Source organism: Panthera pardus, unplaced genomic scaffold (genome assembly GCF_024362965.1).
Source record: "Panthera pardus isolate Hobbes unplaced genomic scaffold, ASM2436296v1 HiC_scaffold_24, whole genome shotgun sequence".
NCBI classification, from domain to species: Eukaryota; Metazoa; Chordata; class Mammalia; order Carnivora; family Felidae; genus Panthera; species Panthera pardus.
Genome location: NW_026526810.1, coordinates 106,258,858 through 106,281,101, shown reverse-complemented (window position 1 = coordinate 106,281,101; position 22,244 = coordinate 106,258,858). Strand labels below are relative to the sequence as shown.

General features: G+C 40.8%; 1 protein-coding gene and 1 long non-coding RNA gene across 8 annotated transcripts in view; one reads left to right on the top strand and one right to left on the bottom strand.

Moving 5' to 3' along the window:
• Nucleotides 1-22,244, bottom strand: part of RAD51B (RAD51 paralog B) — a 640,680-nt gene that overhangs the window by 88,422 nt on the left and 530,014 nt on the right. The window lies entirely within an intron of this gene.
• Nucleotides 1,587-12,394, top strand: LOC128773023 (uncharacterized). Its single transcript, XR_008417241.1, has 2 exons — nucleotides 1,587-1,707; nucleotides 12,037-12,394. It is a non-coding gene; the product is annotated as an uncharacterized LOC128773023 (long non-coding RNA).

Below are 22,244 nucleotides of genomic sequence, written 5' to 3'. Positions count from 1 at the left end.
GTCAATTTTACTGAAGTATTACTTATATGCAATAAAATTCTTTTTTAATATAGGCAGTTAAGCTATAAATTTCCCTTTAAGCACTGATTTAGCTGCATCATATAAGTTTTGGTGTGTTGTAGTTTTGTTTCTGCTTTCTCAAAGTATTTTCTAATTTTCCTTGTTATCTTTTCTTTGATTTATTGCTTATTTAGGAGTGAGTGTGTGAGTGTGTGTTTAACTTGCACACATTTGAGAATTTCCCAAATTTTCTTCTATTGTTGACTACTAATTTTATTCTATGTGACTAGAGATGTTTACATGATTTCCTTCTTCATTTATTGAGACTCATTTTGTGGTTTAACATATGGTCTGTGCAGGAGAATGTTCCATGTACACTTGAGAAAAATGTGTATCTGCTATTGTCAAGTGGAATGTGCTACAAATGCTTATCAGATTGGTTTATAGTGTTGCTCAGGTCTTCTATTTCCTTGCTGACCTTCTGCCTAGTTGTTCTATTATTGAAAGTGGGTATTAAATCTTCAAGTATTATTATTGATTTGTCTATTACTCCCCTTCAATTTTCAGCTTTTGCTTCATGTATTTTGGGGTTCATTTGTTGGGTGCATATAAGTTTATTCTTCTTATGTCTTCCTGATGGACTCACCTTTTTATTCTTTTAATCTTTTTTGTTTCTAGTAATAATTTTTGTCTTAAAGTCTATTTTGTCTGATATTAGTAACCAGCTCTCATTTGGTCACTGTAAAGGGGTTACTGAACCCAATTGCAGTGTGTGTGTATGTGGAGGCTTTCCCACACCACGACGTTATTCTTGGATACCAACAGGGCATCCACAACTTAACTCTGACACTATCTACTTGGAGCTAGAATCAGATTCTATGGGCAAAGTGCTTAGTCCCATAAGACTGCCTCCACTTCAGATGCCAGTCACAAGCTCATGTTGTTACCTGTGCTTCTGACAAACTGGCCACATTTTGGAGGTTCCAATGGCCCCCTCCACCTCAGGATGCCAATCACAAGACCAGGTTGCTACCTGTACTTCTGACTGACTGGCTATAAGTCAGAGGTTCCCATGCCCCCTCCTTGGGTTCCATTAATTTGCTAGGAAGGCTCGCAGAAAAACCCACTTACTGATTACAAAGTATATTAAAGAATAGTAATCAACATCCAAATGAAGAGATGTATAGGGTAAGTTCCTGAACAATGGAGCTTCTGTCCTTATGGAGCTTGGGGCTCAGGATGGTGGCATGTGGAAGCATTCAGGATCCCCAACGTGGGCCTATCCAAACCGCCTCCTTTTGGATTTTGTGGAGGCTTCATTAACTCATTACCCATTAATGATCCATTTAAACTTTAGTCCCTTTCCCTTCCCTGGAAATCAGGGTGTGAAATTAAAAGTTCAAACCCCCTTATTTATGGTTGGTTTTCCTGGTAACCAGATCACATCCTTAGGTGCTTTGCAAAAATCACCTTCATTGCCATAAATCCATTCATTTGTGGTGGAAAGGGCTTGTCATGAATAATAAAACAACCATTTCACAATGCTCTGAAGCATTTTCAGGAACTGAAAACAGAAGACTAAATATTATAACAAAAGATGCTCTGTTGCTCTTATTGCTCCGAAATCTAAAAGTTTTGGAATCTGTGAGCTAGGAACTGTAGAAAATATGTTTGGGTCATCTAAATCACAATATTGCTATTTGCATGGTATGTATTTGTCCATTCTTTTACTTTCAACCAATTTGTGTCTTTGACTCTAAAGTGTATCTCTTGTAGACAGGATTTGGTTGGATCGTATTATGTTTTTGTTTGTTTGTTTTACCTATTCTGCCAATCTCTGCTTTTGATTGGAGTATTTAGTTCATTTACTTTTAATATAATTATTGACTAGGTAGGATATGTCTGCCATTTTGCTATTTGTTTTTCTGTGTATCTTACAGTTTTTTGTTCCTATATTTTTCCATTACTGACTTCTTTATGTTAGATATTTTTCTAGAATACCATTTTAATTCTCTTATTTCTTTTATTACATATTTTTGAGCTATTTTCTTATAGGTTTCCCTGGGAATTGTTATTAAAATTTTAAATTAAAAAAATTATTTCAGATCAACACTTTAATTTCCACTAATTATAAAAATTTTGCTCCAATATGGCTTCATTATCCTATTTTGCTTTGTACTACTGTTATGTAAATTATATCTTTATACATTTCAGGTCCATCAACAGTTTTATATTTATTGCTTTATGCAGTTGTTTTTTAAATCAGATAGGGGAAGAAAAAAATTATCAAAAAATACATTCATCCTGTCTTTTGTATTTACCTATGTATTTATCTTTACCAATGCTCTTTGTTTTCACATGTGGATTTGACTTACCCTCTAGTGTCTTTTCACTTTAGCCTGAAGAACTCCTTTTAGTATTTCTTATAGGTCAGGTATATTAGTGACAAATTCTCAGATTTTCTATTTCTCAGAATGTCTTAATTTATCCTTCATTCTTGAAAGATAGTTTTGCTATATATACAATCCTTGGTTGACAGTCTTTGTTTCAGCAATTTGAATATGTCATTCCACTGTCTTCTGGCCTCTGGTTTCTGATGAGAAGTCAGCCAACTATTTTTATTGAGGATCCTTTGTACATGAAATCACCTAGTGACTAATAACTAAATAGCTAATGATCGAAAATATTCCCTAAATGCCTTGAGCCAGTAAGTCTCCCTACCTTTGCCAAGGGTCTCTGTGTGTGTTGGGGCATGACTTCAACACTCCAGCAAGTAGTTTAAAACTCTGTCTTAACCTTTATTTCCTACTTACACAGAGCCTTAAGGTCAGCCAGAAGTGAGAGCTTAGGGTCTTCTTAGGTCCTTCCTGGGCATGAGCAAAGCCCTGTGCATGTGTATAGACTTCTAGGTTCCCTGGTATATGTGGGACATTTACAAAGGTCCCTGAGGACATCTCATTCCCCAGTTATTTTCTTTACAATTGTTTTTTTTGGAGGGGGTCAGCCTCTTGTTATCCCTACTTGGTAATGGGGCCTTAGGCAGTCATAATGGTAAGTAATTGACACTGACTGTTTTCAACAAATTCCCTGTTGAGTAGGGCTGTTCACATAGACCAAGCTCTGAGGCAGGGCAAAAGAGACAAGCCCTGAGAATAGAGTTTTCAGTGAGCTGCCAAACACGTCACATGTTGACAATTCTCTTGGATCGGGCTTTTGGGGAGCTTGAAACCTGTTCTGCTTCCTCCAGTGGCTGCTAGGCTGCTGGTTTACAATGTTACTGTAATTGAAAGATGGTTGGCTTTCAAGATTACTGCAGAGCTGGGGAGGAGGAGGATGGGATTAGGGAAAGTTAAAATGCCACAAATGTTGCTGTTCTTACCAAGATTCTTCTGCTTTTCTTGAGTAAACACTCTTCAAATTGTTGCAAGCCTGTTGTTAATTTCCAGAGTTCTGAAAGGTTGATTTTTGGCAGTTTTTGTCAATGTTCCTCTTGCTTTGTGGAAGCACTGACTTTCTGAGGGCCATACTCTACCATTCTCTACATCGAGTCTCCCAAGCCAAATTCTGATTCAATACACATCTTTGTTATCTCCCCCATTCAACCCTGCCACCTGCTTTTTCTGTTTTAAATCTGTTTGTGGTTTTAGATGATTGTTTTTATTTTGTTCTTAATGAACTTAATGCTTACACATAAGCATTTGAAATATTATTTGAAATAGCAAATACTATCACTTGGTATTATCTCCCATCCTTTTAACTGAAGGTATGTTGGCTACCATAAAGTTTTTAATTTCCAGGATCTCTTTCTTGTCTTCTATTTCTAATTCAGCACATCCTATTCTTGTCCTTATATCATCTTTAATTCTCTGAGATTATTCTTTTTTCTAAATTTTGCATTAGCTCTAACTCCTCATGGCTCTTTTTTTCTGTTTGTTTTATTTCCTCTTTGATGTGGGAGGCATCTTCCAAAGTCTGGTGATCCTTGTCTGTTCAGTCATATTTAAATTATATAACACAAAATATATTTTATTCTAAAAATAAAATCAGAAATACTATGTATATGGACAACATTTGTAAACTGGTGGGGTTCACTGGAAAGTGACCAATGTCAAAACACAGAGATAAGTTCTTAGAGGTGGACTGGTATTTACAGAAATGAGTTCTCCAATCTCTTGTCTAGTTTCCACATTCTAAGAGCAGGGCAGAGAAAGATCACCATTTGGTAGGTATAATCCCTTGTTTTAGCCACAGGATTCCCCTTATCTTCTGCTTTGTTTGGAGTCCTAAGCCTAAAATTTTTCTAATTCATTTTCTCCAAAGCTAATTAAAAAAAAATTTTTTTAATGTTTATTTTTGAGAGAGAGAGAGAGCAAGCGAGCAGGGGAGGGGCAGAGAGAGAGGCAGACACAGAATCTGAAACAGGCTCCAGGCTCTGAGCTGTCAACACAGAGCCCACCGCAGGGCTCGAACTCACAAACCGTGAGACCATGACCTGAGCTGAAGTCAGTCACCTAACGGACTGAGCCACGCAGGTGCCCCTCCAAAGCTAATTTTTGCCTTCAGTCTGGGCTGTAGATTTATCAGCTGGCTGTCCAGGGTGACAAAGGGGGTGCAAATGTTTCATATACAATTTTCAACAAATCTGTTGTCATCTCCTCTACCTTCTGTGATATCTGGTGCTTCTGAGTCCTGAGAAAACCTGTGTTCTACTGTTACACTACATTGAAAGCACTTTGATTTGCAGTTTCCTCTGTTATGCCCTGTCAATCTTCTATCACTTCCTGTCTTCTAATACTTGGTTGAAATCTGCCGATGTCTCAAAGTGATTCTCAATGTCTTTGCCCTTTTGGATTAATATTTTATTATTATTATTAAACTGAAACTATTTCAGATGGGTCATGAGAAAGAGTGGAGATAAACATAAGCGATTGAACCTCCACATTAAAGAGGAGGCATCTTTTCGAGCTTTAGTTCCATCTCCAATCAGGTAGTGATTTGGTGTCATTATCATAACAATAGCTTTGAGGGTCAGCTACACACACACACACACACACACACACACACACACACACCATACACATAAGTATTATATAAACCAAAAAGCTCCTTTCAAGGGTGCTTAATATAATTTGTGACTATCCTCAAATCATTCTTCTAGGGGGCTAAAAAAATATGGCCAAGTATGATCATCATTACACAATGTAAAATGCTTTCAATTTAGTCAATCATGGCTTCACATCGTGGCTGTATGATTTTGGGCACCCCAACTTCTCCAAGCCTCGCTTTCCGCATCTCTAAAGGAGCACAATAATACCACCCTCATGGGTTTATTGCAGAGATTAATGAGATGAAGGAAATTAATGAAAAATGTGGTACTTCATAGGTGCCTAAGAAATGTTAGCTTTTTTCCACTATGGTGGAGGAGGGGGTGAAAAATATTCAGGAAAGTCAGTGACTTCCCCTGTTCTGAAGGATAGATAGTTCAGTGATCTATTTGCCTTTGCTGCTCATGTGAGAATGTCTCTGTGTGTAAGGCTAATGTAAAATTTCACATACAGGCTGTAGCCCTGCTCATTAAGGCTTCAAATGAGATTTCTTACCATTACTGAAACTGTTAATGTTACCATTAGATTGGGTTTTGCTAAAGGAAGAAGTAAGAACTGTTTGTATCACTAGCAAGTTCACGGCCATCAAATACCATATTTAAACTTTATTTTTAACTTAAAAAAATGAAAAGTTAGGGGAGTCTGGGTGGGTCAGTCAGTTAAGCGTTGGACTTCGGCTCAGGTCATGATATCCCAGTTTGTGAGTTCCTGAGTCCCGGCTGACAGCTCAGACAGAGCCTGGAGCTTGCTTCAGATTCTGTGCCTCCCCCTCTCTCTCTGCCTCACTCTCTCAAGAGTAAATAAACATTTAAAAAAATCAAAAGTTAATGGAAGTATCACTCATACTTAGGTAGCAATGAGCTGGTTTCATTGTTATCTGGATTCGGACGTTTCAATCTGGCTCCTACTGAAGCAACTAAATACTCTTTAAAAAAATTTTTTTTAATGTTTAAATTTTGAGAAAGAGAGAGACAGAGTGCGAGTGGGGGAGGGCAGTGAGAGAGAGGGAGACACAGAGTCTGAAGCAGGCTCCAAGCTCTGAGCTGTCAGCACAGAGCCCGATGCAGAGCTTGAACTCATAACCGTGAGATCATGACCTAGGCCAAAGTCGGACGCTTAACTGCCTGAGCCACTCACCCTGTGCCCCCAACCAAATACTCTTATAGGCAATTTCAAGTGACAAAGACCTGTCGCCTTTCTGTACACTAAATCAGAAGTATAAAAATGACCAGGAAAAAAAAAAAAAGATGCACAAGAAGTCTGCCCTGATCTAAATGCTAAGCTCTCTGAACACGCAGCAAGGCAGGCCTGACTTCCCAGCCCCATCCACAGGACCGTAGGAAGCAGAGCTGGATCTTCCTGTCCAGGCCCGCTCAGAAATACAGCCAAGGTAAGGCAGCTCTGGCCTGCAAAGGTCACAGAAGCAAGACTGTGGCTGTGTGATTATTATGGTAAAAAGATGCCAGGAACTGCGAGGGTGTGTCTTGAATTCTGAAGCACACATCCCTGTTACATCATGCTTGGGCCACACGGGATTTTCTCTCGTCTCACAGGAATTGATTCGAGGAAGGCAACATGTTTCTATGTAAAGAGGCCGAACTCTGGGCTTGACATATCCAAAAACAGCTGGTCAAGTGGGACTGGTTTGTGTAATGTACCACATCCCTGGCTCTGCTCTGATGGGTGGAGAGACTATTGCTAGTGGGAAATCAACACACTCTTTCTTCAGAGCACGGTCAAATTAATTCCCTCTGTTACTGCAGCATTCTTACTATTTCCCTAAAGCCCTCCTCCAGTGAAAAAAAGGGCAGGGGACAAGGAGGAAACACGAGACAGGATTGCCAATGAGTTTAAGAGTGTAACAGAGAGACAGCGGAGTATCATTCCCATCCTTTCCTTTAGGGCTTCGACTAAATCTAGTTTGAACTGGTTCTTGCAACGAGCTCATTAAGATGGAAGAGAGCTGGAACTTTATTCACTAACTCTCTTTGGTGTTGTCAGGGCATAACGGGACCAGTCAGTTTAGTCTTTGCATTTTCATTATTTTTACTGTGACTGTGTCTAAATTTTACACTATCTATAAATACAGAGTGACTCAGTTTTTGAGTATTGTTGAAGAATTAAGGTATCTTTAGCTCAAAGAAATAGGCTCATAGACTGAAATAATTCAAAAAATAGGGATTTGCAGGAGAAGAACTTGAGAAAGAGCTTGGTAAGAAGAGCTTGATAGAAACCAGATTGTTTGTAAGTTAGAGTTTAAAAACTGCCCTATTTCTTTGGGAACCCACCAAGTTTCCATTTGGGGCTTACTTCAAACATCAGAACTCGTGGTGGGCTTGGAGTTATAACAGTGATAAGAGCTAACAATCATTAATTAAGCTCTTGCTACGTGCCGGGCACTGTTGTAAGACATGCAATTCTCATACCAACCTTATGAGGTAAATACTACTATTATGCCCATTTAACCAATGAGAAAACTGAGGCATAGGTCAAGCATTAATTTGATTAATATAGGGGAGTGTCTGGCTGCCCATACCTAGAACTTTTATGTATAGAAGCCCAAGAATAAGGGAGCTCACCAGGCAGCCATATATGGGGCCTGATTAGAGGGTGACAGAAGGTCCCTAGTCAAAATCGTCCTCCCTTCATTGACTTGTTAGGATCTGAAATGCTTTTTTTTTAGTTTCTTTCTTTCTTTCTTTCTTTCTTTCTTTCTTTCTTTCTTTCTTTCTTTCAGTTTTTTTTTTAACTTTATTTATTTTTGAGACAGAGACAGAGAAAGTGAGCAGGGGAGGGGCAGAGAGAGAGAGAGAGAGAGAGAGAGAGAGAGAGAATGTCAAGCAGGCTCCATGCTGTCAGCACAGATCCCAATGCAGAGCTCAAACTCACAAACCATGAGATCATGACCTGAGCAGAAACCAAGAGTCAGACACTTAATCAACTGAGCCACCTAGGCACCCCAAGTTCCTTTATTTCTTTTGAAAGAGCCAGAAAGAGTGCAAGTGGGGGAAGGACAGAGAAAGAGGGAGAATCTCAAGCAGGTTCCACGCTGTCAGCACAGAGCCCATGTGGGGCTCCAACTCAGAAGAGTGAGAGATCATGACCTGAGCCAAAATCAAGAGTTGGACGCTTAACTGACTGAGCCACCCAAGCGCCCCTCAGGTCTGAAATTCTTAATAGAACCATATACTTGGACTAAATTGTATCTCCAGAAAGCCTCCCCAGTTAATGCACAAATGTACTATCAGGCAGACCATATTCTCTAGAATGAGTTAGAAGATAATCTTACCTCAAAGGCCAGACCTTGAAGCTGGGAATACAGAAGAATATTTACCATGAAAGAGGTCAGAAAGCTGTCCAACATAAGATGTTCACTGGGGTGGGAAGTCTGGACAAGGCCTTTTGTAGGGTCCAGTATGGTCTGACACTGAGCCCCCAAAGGAAGGAGGTGGGGGGGGGCTTGTTAAAGTCTTCCCTTTTTTTGTCACCATACTAAGGATTAGTCCTGCTCAGAATTTTTAGGGGCCTTTTAAAGTATCATAATCCCACTAGCACTTTTTATTCTTAATGTTGACCTTACTGCACTATGGGACCATTTGCTAGTTCCACTAAACAACTGACTTTCTCTTTCTTTACCCCTGCCCACACTATGAATATAGTTTTATTTTTTCCGATTATATAAATAACACATGTTCCCTATAAATAATTCAAGCAATATAGAGTTATGTGGAATAAAGCAAACCAGCCCCTTCCCAGTAATTCTGGGTGAGGGAAACTCTTTATGTCGGGAACTACAGAGCAGAGTGTGGGGGTCTAAGCTCTCTTCTCTCCCCCAGGGCCCTTCAGAGGTGGGACAGGAGGCAAGTTCAGAAGATCTGGCCTTAAAAAGTCTTGAATTCTGGTCCCATGCCTTCTAACGTCAGCTTCAATTTGTCACCCCTGTGCTCCTGTCCTCCCACCAGGCAGGGAACTGCTTTCTGGAATGACACACAGCAACCTTGGCTTGGCCCAATTAGGAGACACAACAATGTGAAAAGCCTCTCCTTTGTTCCCTCAGGGTACCCATCTTAAATAACAGCCCTCTATTTTTTCCCCCTCCTTCCCAAGGATTTAATCATGTTTTAGAAGTAAACTAGAGCTCTGCCTAATGATTACAGGACAAAAGCTTTTTTCACAGAGACAAGAGCCCACACACTGAAGAGTTTTCTTAGCGCTCAGGGCAGAGTTCTAACACAGCAAAGAAGAACCAATTAGAGGTAACCACTCTAATGACACTGCAGATTCCTGAACACACTGGCAGGCAGATCCATCCTTAGGAGGAAGCCAGCCAAGACTCTACAAAAACTGGAAGAAAGGTGGCAAAAGAGAATGAAAGCAAAAAAACGGAAACAAAAGCCAGGTTCAGTAACACAAGAGCCAGGAGACCTCAGTCCTCTGGTGCACAGCTACAGAATCTCAGACTCAGAAGTCCCATGATGAGAGAGTGTGATCTCAGGGATGGCTTGGGAGATGGGCCTGAAGGAATCTCATTGTTCTGAGCTTAGATTATTTGGTGAGACCCGAGAGGTTTCCTGGGCCATCTTCCCCTTTAAAATCAGGATCAAGAGAGAAGACCAATTAAGGCCGGCCCTAATAAAAGACATTTTAAAACAACATATATTTAAAGATCCATGAAGTCCAGACCAGTACAGAACAACTTTTATGGAGTATTTGTACAATGTTTACTATGCTCTTTGGGGTTCCCAGGTAGAAGGGGTTAGACGAGGTTAACAATGAAGCAAAGCATGCCTACAATAATAATGGACTTAAATCAATTATTTCTTAAGTGAGGCTGCAGATTGCTATTTTTTTAGTTTGGATCAGTTATTTGTTTCTTTAAGTAATTAAAAACAAAAATACCTAAAGTATTTGGAGTTTAAGAAACACAGTATTTCATTCGTTTTAGTGTCATCGTCCTCTTGACTGCATTTCTGTTATATCCACACCATAGAATACTATGCTGCTAGGAAAAAAAAGATCGGTAACTATACTTACATGGCAAGATTATCCATGAGGTAAGGATGGTTTAGAAAGCAGATTAGAGAACATTAGGTATTGTGAGCACACACATATTTTCATATGCATAGAGACAGTCTAGAAGACTATACACCTCTGGAAGATTTTCCCTCCTACTCTGTATTACTCTATATTGCTTGGTTATTTTTCCACAAATATGTATTACTTGTATGTTTCCTGTTTCAGAATAAATAAACAACATACAGGTAGGAAACATACAGGTAGGATCAGTCAAGTTAAAGAGAGGGTGAATGTTGTGTCACACTCAGGAGCAATCGAGCCAGGATATGCGATTCATTGTCGCCAAAAGCTTTCTGTTGAGCAGGCACAGACTTTAGCTGAATGCCACTGAAAGCAGATCATGCCAGAATGAAAATACAGGACCTAAAAAGGGCAGACACACTGTGTAATTACATAAAGCCAGTGTATTTACAATAAGTATAAGCAATGGTTACTTAGAGCTGAATGAATTATTTAATGTTATACTAATTCAACAAATATTTACTGAGAACCTCCTATGTCCCAGGTACTGAGTTAGACAGTAGGGAAAACAAAGATGTATATGATGAGGGCCCTGCTCCTAAGAAACTACATGGACAGCTTTGAAGTAACCCAGAAGGCCTCAGGAATCCAGAAGAGGACATATGCTGAAAAATACTTGCTTCCCAGCTCCTTGCTTTAGGGTGAACAACGGTCCAAGGCTTTTGTGGTTTAAATGCCTGTGCTTCTAGCTTTCCCAGATCAGTGGTATCCTGGTAGAGTATATAGCTCATATAGCTCCATAATCTTAAACTGGATTTTCTCTCTCCATCAGGCAAGCAAGACTCCTGTATATAACCCAAAAGTCCTACCACATTCATAACCTCCTGAAATCCATGCTTAGCTCCCTATGGTCTATTTTTCAAACTCTTTTGTGGCTCCTTCCCAACCTGGGCCAACTCACTGCTCCAGTCTCTCCTCTCCCCTCTCCCTCCTGATCACTCAACCTGATTCTGCTGATTAAAACATGGCAGGCACACCTTAACATTTTAGGGACTGTTCTCTCTTCCCTGAATGAACTCTGTTAAAGCCCAGCTCAAATGTCAACTCCTCTATGTAAAGTCACCCCTCTCTTTGCCTCCATTATGAGGCCTTGATTATCAAATGACTCCCAGGCTTACTCAACCCATTCCAGTTGTTAAAATACTGAAATACTGCCATACCATTTGCCAAATAGCTGCTGTTCCTAAGGTCCCCAAGGGCCCCCTTGCTTTGCCAGTGTAGGACCCTCCTACAGCATCCAGAAACTAAGGCATTACTGCTTGGCACAGTGGGAGGGGGTAGCTCCAGAACCCGCTTCCCCCAAACCTGGCATCTGTTCTGCCTAGTTCCTTCCTATGCAGAACTAGTTGTGAAATGTTTTTACTATCTTTCTGCCCATCACACTACATTATGGTCAGTGGTTCCTAGGCCTGCCGATCCAGCTAGATTTTGAAAACTATGTTTTATTCTCCTTTGCTTTTTCCAGAGCCTAGTCCAGTACATGGTACATGTTCAGTAAATGCAAGCTTGCTAAATGACCACATTTCCAAAATTATTACTAATGGCATCTTAGTTACTTATTTGATGCCACTTTTGAACTGGAAAGAATATTTTACAGCCCATCATTAATGATTAAGTGAGACTAAACCAGAAAAGGTTGTACTTCTGCCATGGAAGAAATGACATCAAGGACTTTCATAAAGCTTAATATGTGGCAAATAAGACACAGCTAACTAAAACCCAAAAATGATTTTTTAATTGCTTTTAAGTCACTTTTTATCTGAAACTTTTCAAAGAGCCTTATAAACCAGTAAAGCTGTTTAATACAAGTTTCATGCTTTTTTTTTCTCTACAGTAGTGGAGGTGAATAATGAAAAGGCCATAAGAAAATGAAGGAGGAAAAGAGCAAACATAAAGGGAGGAAGAGAAAAAGCCAAGGATGGAATCACCGAGAAAGGAGGAAGATGAACCTGAATAATCATAACTGGTCTTGGGGTACCTGGGTGGCTCAGTCATTTGAGCATCCAACTCTTGATTTCAGCTCAGGTCATGATTTTGAGGTTCATGACATCGAACCCAGTGTTGGGCTCCTCACTTACAGCACAGAGCCTGCTTGGGATTCTCTCTCCCTACCTCTTTCTCTGCCCCTCCCCTGCTCATATGCACGTGCTTTCTCTCTCGCTCTCAAAATAAATAAACATTAAAAAACTTAATCATAACTGGTCTCTACCTAATAGGAGGATATAAACACCAATTTAATAATAAAGTTTCTCATCATTAAAATTTTCTGGCTTCACATTTGTACATAACTATGAGCATCCAATGTGTATGCTATTCGGTGCTCTTTCTGTTGTAAGGCACAGCAATGCAACTGAGACTAAACAAAAAAGGAAACTTACTGGCTTACGTAATTGGAATGTTCAGGGGTAATTGACCTGAGGCACAGTTGGATCCAGGGCCTCAAATGATGACTTCAGAACTTACCCTTCTTCCCCATGGAACATTTTCTCAATCTCTTGGTTTTGTTTCCCTCTGGGTTGACTTCACTGACATTCTCAAGTGTGTTCCCTTTGTACAGTATCCAAAATGGCCACCAGGAGCTCCAGGCTTATATTCTACCAATTTAGCAACTCCATCTGTTCCAGCAAAGTCCTGGGTTTACTCTAATCGACTTAGCTTGAGTTAACTGATTACTGCAAACCAATCTCCATAGAAATGGTATGTGATTCTTCCTTTGGTCAGACCTCTAGACAGTGAGTACAATCAGTCCTATCTAGATAATCCAGGCTTAAAATTGAAGAGGTGCATTTTCTTATAAGAAAATCAGGGTGCAGGTATTAAAAGAAGGGGTAAGAGATCAAGGGCAAACAAAAATACCAGATGTCTACCATGACCTTTATGAAGCTAAACAATCTAGCGGTTAAAAGTCACTTTAGAGTTGAACAGACCTGAGTTTGAGTTCTTTTTCTATCATTTATTAAGTGTTTTAAGCTTCAGAACATTTTTTAACCTCTCTGAGCCTATTTTCCTATCTGTAAAATCAAGGTAATCATGCCCACTTCATGGTGTTATTGTAAAAACCCACCTCCGAGTATATTGTAAAGAAAATCTTTGTGTAGCTCTCATCATGTGCTGGTCACAAAAAATGGCAGCTGTTAATGTTACTACCAGCATTCCCTAGGGCAGTTGTAGAAAGAGCAAAGGCTCTTTCCTACAGAAATAGGTAGAAAAGAAGGTGCATAGCCATAGCCTAGATGCAAACCATGGTGCTGAGTCTTGTCTCAGGCTCTCTGGAGTCCATTGGCTTGATCTTGATGGCTTGATCCCCACCTCCAATTTCTCCCCCCACCCCCCCGCCTCCAATTTCTTATATTCTTCTCAGCCCAATACCACATAGCTTTCTCTCTACTGTGCAAATTTAGTAGGATGGGTGATCCTACTTGTTGACCAAATTTATCACTTTCTTTATACCTATTCATGACTTTGGAAAAGTCCTAATTATAGATTTTCCAATATAAGAATAATATGACTTGAAAATGGCCAAAACCTAGTTACAATTTAAGGTGAGTCCACAATTAAGAATGCTAAGTATACTAAAGCCAGTAATTTTATGATCTGTGGCCCAGTGATACAGACGGAGGAAGTAGGGATTCAGGAAAGCCAGTTGATTTTAAGATATATCTGCAGAGGTATACCTTAACCTTGTGAATAATAATTAGGAACAACAACAACTAACAATTACTTAACCTCTTTGTGCCTTAGTTCCCTCACCTGTAAAATGGGAATAATAGTAGCTGCCTTACAGAAGTGTGATAATTAAATGGATAATTGCATATATAATGGTAAATGTTTAAGCATTTGATAGATGTGCTTAGAGCCGTGTGAAGCTCAGAACCTTGTGAAGCTGGGAAGACAAGTCAGCAGTCTCTTTCCCTGACTTGTCCCTTTGTTGTAAGCCTGTGGGCCAGCTCTGTAGCCTACAAGCAGAGTGTGAATGTGGGAGGACATCCTGTAGTTCTAGTTTGCTGTTGGCTTTAGGCTCCATAATGAGGGTCTCTGCCTACCTCTGGACCTCATAAACACAGACTTGAGAGGAAAAATTTGCCAAAGTTCAATTGCATATCAAAGAAAACCACAGAGCCAGAGAGAGCTCCCTGAGGACCCACACAGCCGCTTTGTCTACTGCCAAGCCATGGCCCCAATGCATGGATACGCCTGTAAGCCAAGAGCCAAAGCCACAAAGTTCCACCAGTTCATTTAGCCTTGGCATTTCAACATACTGAGGGATCTGTTATTTGGGTTGTTGTCTCATTGTTAAGGGGTAAAAACAGAAACATCCCCGTCATCGGAAAACTGGTTTACTAAATTCACCACCACTACCCCAACCCCACCCCAAACCCTACCGTGAGAATAGTTCCACTGCCTTATGTGACGAAATGGAGCAAATGCCAGCTTTTCCCCACTGGTGAACCCTGATCTCCCTGTGGTGATTCTTTCCCACGGGCTGACTTGGATGGGCCAGTTTCTGATCTTAGGGTAGGTGCAACCCTGTAGCCAATGCCACCAATGCTCAATATGGGCATGGGGTCTATCCATCTCAATCCCTGCCTCTCTAAAATGAAACACTCTTGATAGTTTAATTTCTATTCCAATAGCTTTTCAAATCTTCCCTAACATTTCCCTCCACTAAAATGTACAAACAAAAAGATTCATAACTCCTTCCATGCCTGGAATTTGCTTGTTTCTTCAAACAATGCCCCAAAATGCAGTGACTATAACTTTTCTCCTTGGATGCTATGATGCTTTGACTTCCAAAACATGTCTCCAGATGGAAAGCTACATAGAGGACTTATACAGGAGAATTCTGAAGTCACAAATAGTAGCTTATTTTTGGAGACGTTTCTTTCCTTTAGGTCGACAAATACATGTTGGGCATCTGCTCTCTGCTGGGATTTTTAGGAGTGAGTCAGCCCTGCCTTCTAATTCAGCTGAACACCTAACATAGAGGGAAATGGCAGCAGGTAATTGCACTTACAACCCTGTACAAAGGAAACCCAGAGAGCCACTTTTTCATGGTGGTTGAGAAGAATGTAAAAAAAAAAAAATGGTATCATCAAGGCCAGGCCACGCAGAAAAAGTAGGGTTTCTTCAAGTGAAGGACATTCCAGGCAGGTATAGCACGAACAAAGGAAGTCAGGCTGGAAGGTTCTAGGCATTACCACACAGTACAAAATCTTACTGGAAACATCTCAATGATAAGTAAATACTAAATTATGAGTAAAGAAAAGGTACTTAGCACTAGGAATACTTATCTGTGCACTCTATTTGAATGTTCAAAATTCATCTTTTACTAGAAGAGCTTTTATTATTTGAAGGACACAGCTTTTTTTTTTTTTTTAAACAACTTTGCGTTTTTGGAAAATGTGGTCCTTGAGAAAAGACTTATGTAAGGCGGGCAAAGGTCAGTGTCTTAAATTCTGCAGTGGCCAGGATGGAGGCAGACTTCAGAATTCCCATTTTCTGAATTACCATCAGGCCACCCCGTCATCTAATCAAACTAGCCCCATGTCTTAGTTTTGAACATTTGAAGATGGAAAGAAACGTGACAGAGCAAAATCTCAGATTCCTTGGCTTTCTCATTCCTTGCGAAATCTACACAAGGCTCACATATCACTCTCCTCTCATTTGGTCAGCATCTGAATTTGTTTGGTTGTCGCGTGAGTGATGAAAACGTAAAAGCTATGTTGATATGTACAGCATGTGGACAACCACTCCCAGGTTCTCTCTGCCCTGAGAATGCCAGAGGTACATGTACACATTCTTATACACCCAAACAGACTCTCGGTCCACTTGTGCTCCACTCAACATCACTAGACACTCGTTTAAAAAATGTAGCATACTGTGCACCGACTTGATGGGAAGCCACAGGCTGAGTTCTCAGACACTGGCCAAGAAGAGATGGGATCCAACCCATCCCCAGACCACAGGAAAAATACTTTCAACCGCAGAGCTGGCTGCAAAATATTCTTTTTGTAGGAAACAAAATGTTTCCAGCCCTAGGAGTTTTTTTCTTTTTCTTTTTTTTTTTTTTTTTTTTTGGTCCTTTCACTGTTATTGAATAGGAAAAGCAAATGCTTAAGCAAGAGGCCAAGTAAACATCTAAGGAAACCAAAACCAGCCTCCTCCGCTGGGAGAGTGGAACATAGGGTGAATGAGCGGCATGCCGGACAAGCCCTGGGCCTTTAGAAGCTTTGGGGCAAAGGAACCCAGGCGATTCTTCACATGTTTATGACTTCAGTTTAATCCCACTCCACTACAGCTCCACTTATTAACTAAATAGTCTTGGACAAGTTACTTCACTTTTCCAAGCCTCAGTTCCTTAAAGTGTCAAGTATGAATGATAGTATGGATATCATAGGTTACAGAATAAATAAAGCACATGTAGAAGTTAAACAATGCCCAGCACATAGTAGGCTTTCAAGAGATAGGATTTGGTGGGGCACCCAGGTGGCTCAGTCGGTTAAGGCTCTCTCTGACTTTGGCTCAGGTCATGATCTCACAGCTCGAGCTGTTAGCTCAGACCCTGGAGCCTGCTTCAGATTCTGCATCTCCCTCTCTCTCTGCCCCTCCCTCAAGCATGCTCACTTGCTCTCTCTCTCTCAAAATAAATAAACATTAAAAACTTTAAAAAAAAAAAAAAAAGGAATAGTATTTGGTAAGGTAGGTTCAGTAACTCTTACAGGTCACTGTTTATTTATTTTGAGAGAGAGAGAGAGAGAGAGAGAGAGAGCAAGTGGGGGAGGGGCAGAGAGAAAGAGAGACAGAGAATCCCAAGCAGGTTCTGAGCCATCAGCACAGAACCCGACTCAGGGCTCAAACTCACAAAACTGTGAGATCATGACCCGAGCTGAAATCAAGAGCTGGAGACTCAACTGACTGAGCCACCCAGGTACCCTCAAACTATTTTCATGGATTGTTAGAACTCAAGAATTCTAGCTCCCACATTTTATAAATAAGGAAACAGTCCTAGAGAGATGAAAAGGTGTAACCAAATTAGCCAGTAGTAGGCCCAGAGCTAAGACCCAGACTACAAACTAAATGCAGACGGCAAGCAGAGTTAAGGCAACCCACATCACAGAGTACACATATGTTGTTGGTTGGCAGTGGATCTCAGACTCTAGTGTTGCCCAAGAATCACCTGGAAAATGTGTCAAGATGCAGATTCCTAGGTCTACCCCTGGCACTACCGATTTAGTCTGGGAAGGCCAAGGAATCTGAATTTTTAACAAGCTCTGCAGGAGAATTCCAAGAGGTATTCCTCTGTCCTCTGGTCAGAAAGCATTACAGGAGGAAGTCATTGGCCAAATAAATACCTGAGCCAAGTGCTAGGGTTGCATCCTATAGTTAGCACAAACAAATGATGTGGCAAGCCCTACCATAAACAGTGAAGAATATTTTCATTGTACAAAATAGTAAATGAGGTATAACATGACATTGTTTCTTCTTCTGGATCATTAACTATTTTGTAGAAGAGACACCTACAACTCATAGTTGTTTGCCTAAGATCACATATCTAATTAGAGACAAAGTTAGAACTTAATTCTAAAATATCATTATCTTTTTTCACAGTGGAGAATCTCTTCTTTCTAGCTACTTGGAGGTGAATACTGTAGGCTTATGTATGTATGATATGTATGTTATATGCCAGAATCCATGAGTTAATTTTAATCTCTGACATGATAAAAAAAAATCATCTTAGCTTTTTGAGGTGTTCAGATGAACAAGTCCTCTCATATTATTTCTGGGGCTATAATTTATTCCATCGGCTCCCTTGTAGGCTAATGGAAGAAACTTAGTTAGGAGGAAGAGTAACAATGCCATACAATGCTGGACATTTCAGAAACACCAGAAACTATTCACACTGGTGCACACCACCTGCTCCCTTTTCATTACATTCCTACTCTTCTATATAAAACATGTATCTGACCCCAAGGTATATGAAGTTTTGTGCATCATCAGATAACCACGTAAGTGTCCTTGTTACTGGTTCCTGTGCTAAAAAAATTGGGGTGACTTCCTAGACACAGCCCAAATAAATCAATATGTGATTAGATTCGGAGTTATTCTCCAAAGGATGGGGTTTCTGTTGTTCCCTGGAGTGATGGAGCATGTAAGAGTCTCTTAGCAATTTCTGGGGTTTTGCCCCCAAAGACTAGATATGATGGTTACTTTTTTTACTTCTTGGTTCAATACTGAAGGATCTGACAAGGTACACAAGTACAGCTCCTTCACTTCTACTTTTCTCTGATGAATGCTTTAAGACAACAATTATCTTCATTTCCCAAGAGACCCTTCCGAAAGTTGTTATGAAATGCGGTCAATATAGCAAAGTGAAGCCACGGCCTGTTTGAAGAAAATCAGTAATGTACTCTGCAGTTCGATAATGCCTATTGTCTCAGAATCTCAGAATGCTCAAACTGGAACATTACTTAATTGGTAATAGTGGCCTTAGAAAAGATTTATTATGATTTAGACCAATCTTACAACTATTGTTGGCCAAAGAATTCTCCTCATAGAATCTGAGGTGAATCGGAATTAGAATCCAAATACACAGCTAACCATTGAGCATCCTTGCCCTCCTGGAGAGAATTCTGGCCTTTGGAGCTACTCCTCTGCTCCATGTCATCATTGCATTCAGAAGTTGCCAACTTCTCTGCCACCATGTGAACTCATTAAAGGATGGGAGTCTGCCATACGTTCAACAAGGGAGGACCAGGGTCTTGATGTGTATGTACAGACCCCAGAACATTTCAACACACCTCTTATAGAGGAGATTCTGTTGATTTCAAACCCCCCCCCCCAAGCATATTTCCAGCCATTAAAATGTTTCCTGAGCTTAGATACAAGTGGAAAGTTTTGGAAAATCCCACAGGAAGGAGACTGGGCCAAGAGAACTCCTTTTCTCATGCCATTCAGGAAGCACTGAACAAAATGTTTGCCCTCCAAGACAACTCGGCCCAGGAACCCAACTCTCGGGGCTGGAGAATCATGGTAGGCAGAAGAGCTCTTTGGGGAACAGGGGCAATAGAAAGTATTTGGGTTCTTATATTAACCATGTGCCAACCACAGAGCTTACATAGAGTGTACCAAAGTCCATCAGACAAACAGGACTCATCCCATGTAGTTTAAGAGAGAGAATTTAATGTTGGAAACTAGTTACAAATGTGTTGGAAGAGCCGAAAGGAAAACAGAGGCAGTGAGGCAACCCAGACACTGGCAGCAGTAGGAAGCCATCATCATCTTTAGAGCTGGAGGAGCAAGGGAAGAGGTGCTGTTACTAGAGCTCAGAGAATGAAACTGCCCAACTCCAGCTCTTTGTGGAGCTGGAACCACACAAATGTAACTAGTGTTACTGCCTGAGACACCACTGGAAGCAGAGAGAGGGAGGCAGAAATACATGGCTTCTCCCATACTTCTGCCCTCTACCCTCTCTCCAGGGCCCCAAACTAAGTAAAATCAATGGAAAGGGAGCCTGGGAAATACAGATTGCAGGATCAGTTCCCTGTGGTACCAAGCAGAGCAGGGGAAAGGCAGGGAGGGGATCTGAGCAAAGAAGCAATTGACTGGCATGGCCCACTAAGGAATAGATTCCTGATCCCCAATTTGTAAATGGGGATCTTTTAGAAAACCTTGAAGCGTAAACTGGTGGTCCTCCAAATTAGTTAGTGTTCCACACGCTTGGACTTTAAATTTGCCAGAATTCACTGGAGACGAAGACACAGTGGATGGATAATAAGGCCTTCTATGGATAATAGGGCCTTCTCCTCTCTGAGCTCAGAGGCTTCATGCAAATAGTTTACACCTTTCTCTTTCCCCTGCAGGTGTTTCCAAACTTCATTTTTCACACATTCTGATGACCATTGTCTTTTTGTAGAAGTCAGGTTCTAAAAGTAGGAAATAGTGCTGAGGGTGGAGAAGAGAATGATGGTCTGGAAGCAATGGTGGAGGGGCGTGTATAGGGAAGGAGAAAATTTTGACTCAAGATTCTGCACAATTATAAGAAATCTCTTCTGATCTCCAAGCTAATCGCTGATAGCACTCATTGAGGTCTGGGAGGAAGAGTGGAAGCAGCCACACTATCACATAAAGCAGGGCCAGCTCTTCTCTCCCTCCCAGGCCTGCTCATTCTCCTGCACTAGCCCATTCAGTGGGTGATAACCTCATCTACTCACATCAGAAACAACCCCACCTTCCAGATCCTCTCTCTCTGTGCTTAAGTGCTACTGACCTTGCCTCCTGACCATCTCATATCTCTTCCTTCTTCTCCATCTCAGTGGCCACTGCTTTGGTTCAGGTCCTCATTTCCCTGCATCCTATTTCAAACCCATATGGTAAACTTCTGCCTGAGAGAGCATTGTAACATACAGACCTGATGTCATAGCCCGGCTGAGAGTCTCTCAATGGGACTTCTGAGAGCCTTCAGAGTCAAGTCTGATTTCTCCTACCTTTCTTTGCTTTGCCTTTATATACAGACTCCATTTCTCCACACCTACCCATTGTACAGACACTCATAACCCTCCTCAGTAGCACTAAAGAAGGACCATTTACAGTTCCCACCCCAAAGCCTTTGTTCATATTGTTTTATCAGCCTCCTTACCCATCTTCTGGTAAATCCTGATACACTGTCCAAGTGTTACTTCAAACATTATAATCTCCTCTGAATCCTTCCCTGATCAGGCTTTCCCTGCTAAGAATGCTGACCATCCTAACTAATAGTGATGCCCACACTATACTCTGTCACAATTCCCTCAAAACCTTCCTGTATGTATTTGTATGTCTTTCTCTCTCAAATATGTATTCTCCTTCTACTACGGTTCTTCAAGGCAGGAAACTGGGCTTTGACCTCATATTCCCAGAATTTGGCACACCTATCTACCCAGAAAAGATTTGAAGGTAGAAAAAGAGGAGGGAAGGATGGAAGGAAAAGGGAGTGGCCAATACAAAGAAAACTTAATGGTCTAGTCTAGATGAAAATACAAGAGTTGTAAGAGGATCTATGTCTATGGTTAGAGCATACACAAAGGACTATTACTATAATTACAGTTTTTAGAAGATTTATTGTAAAGATTTTAAGCTGTAACATATACCATCTCTTAATTGAGGAAAAATATTAGATTTTTTGAAGATGAAAAAAGTGACCAAGACTTCACAGATGCTGTAGCAGTCATTTAGCCAACTTATTTCAGTGGGTTTTCTTTGAAAATACTTGGCCTTTGGACGAAATTACACAACATGTAATGAGACCCCCTATGCACGGGGGTCCCAGAGACAACAAAAGATTTTGGTAGAAATGCCTGCTGTTTAATTTAAACTGAGATTAGTGGTGGTTCCTGAGCCAGACTGGCCTTCTCAAGCCAACAGGATCAAATGCTAAGATTCTGAGCAAAGCCAATCACAGGGATCTTGGAGCAAAGTCTAAATGAGAAAAGGGAAGAGGGAGGTATAAAAAGGTAAGGCTAGTGCCAGGATGGGGTCATAAGTAGGAAATGGAGATCAGTCACAAAGAAGAGCCTAATACTCCAGTGCATGGTCAGTATAGCAGAGTATTTATGGAGAGAATACTCTACAAATAGCTATAAATAAGGGAGAGCAGCTTGGTATAGGGGGGCTATTGAAAGGTTAGATGCTTACAACCCTGTTAGAGAACATAGAACTGCCAGAGTTTCCCATTCCAAGGGACACTGACTGAATCTTCATTAGGGTGCTGGGATAATACTCTCAAAGAAGAACACACAACTTTGAAAAAAAGTTAAAGGTAAACCATGAAATTGATTACTACGTGGGGAAAGGGACTTTGCAAGGAGAGAATAAAGGTATAAATATCATTTATATGTCATTCTGCATCATCCATGAGGAAGAGATATCTCTACAGGGTGCACCACGGTACCTCCAGGGCCCTGCAGGTTCTCACTTGAGGAGACCAGGAATGGGTAGGCACAGGTCTGTCCCCACTGTGGGCAAGACTCCACAGAGACCTTTTCTTTCTGCTTTGATAATAAATAC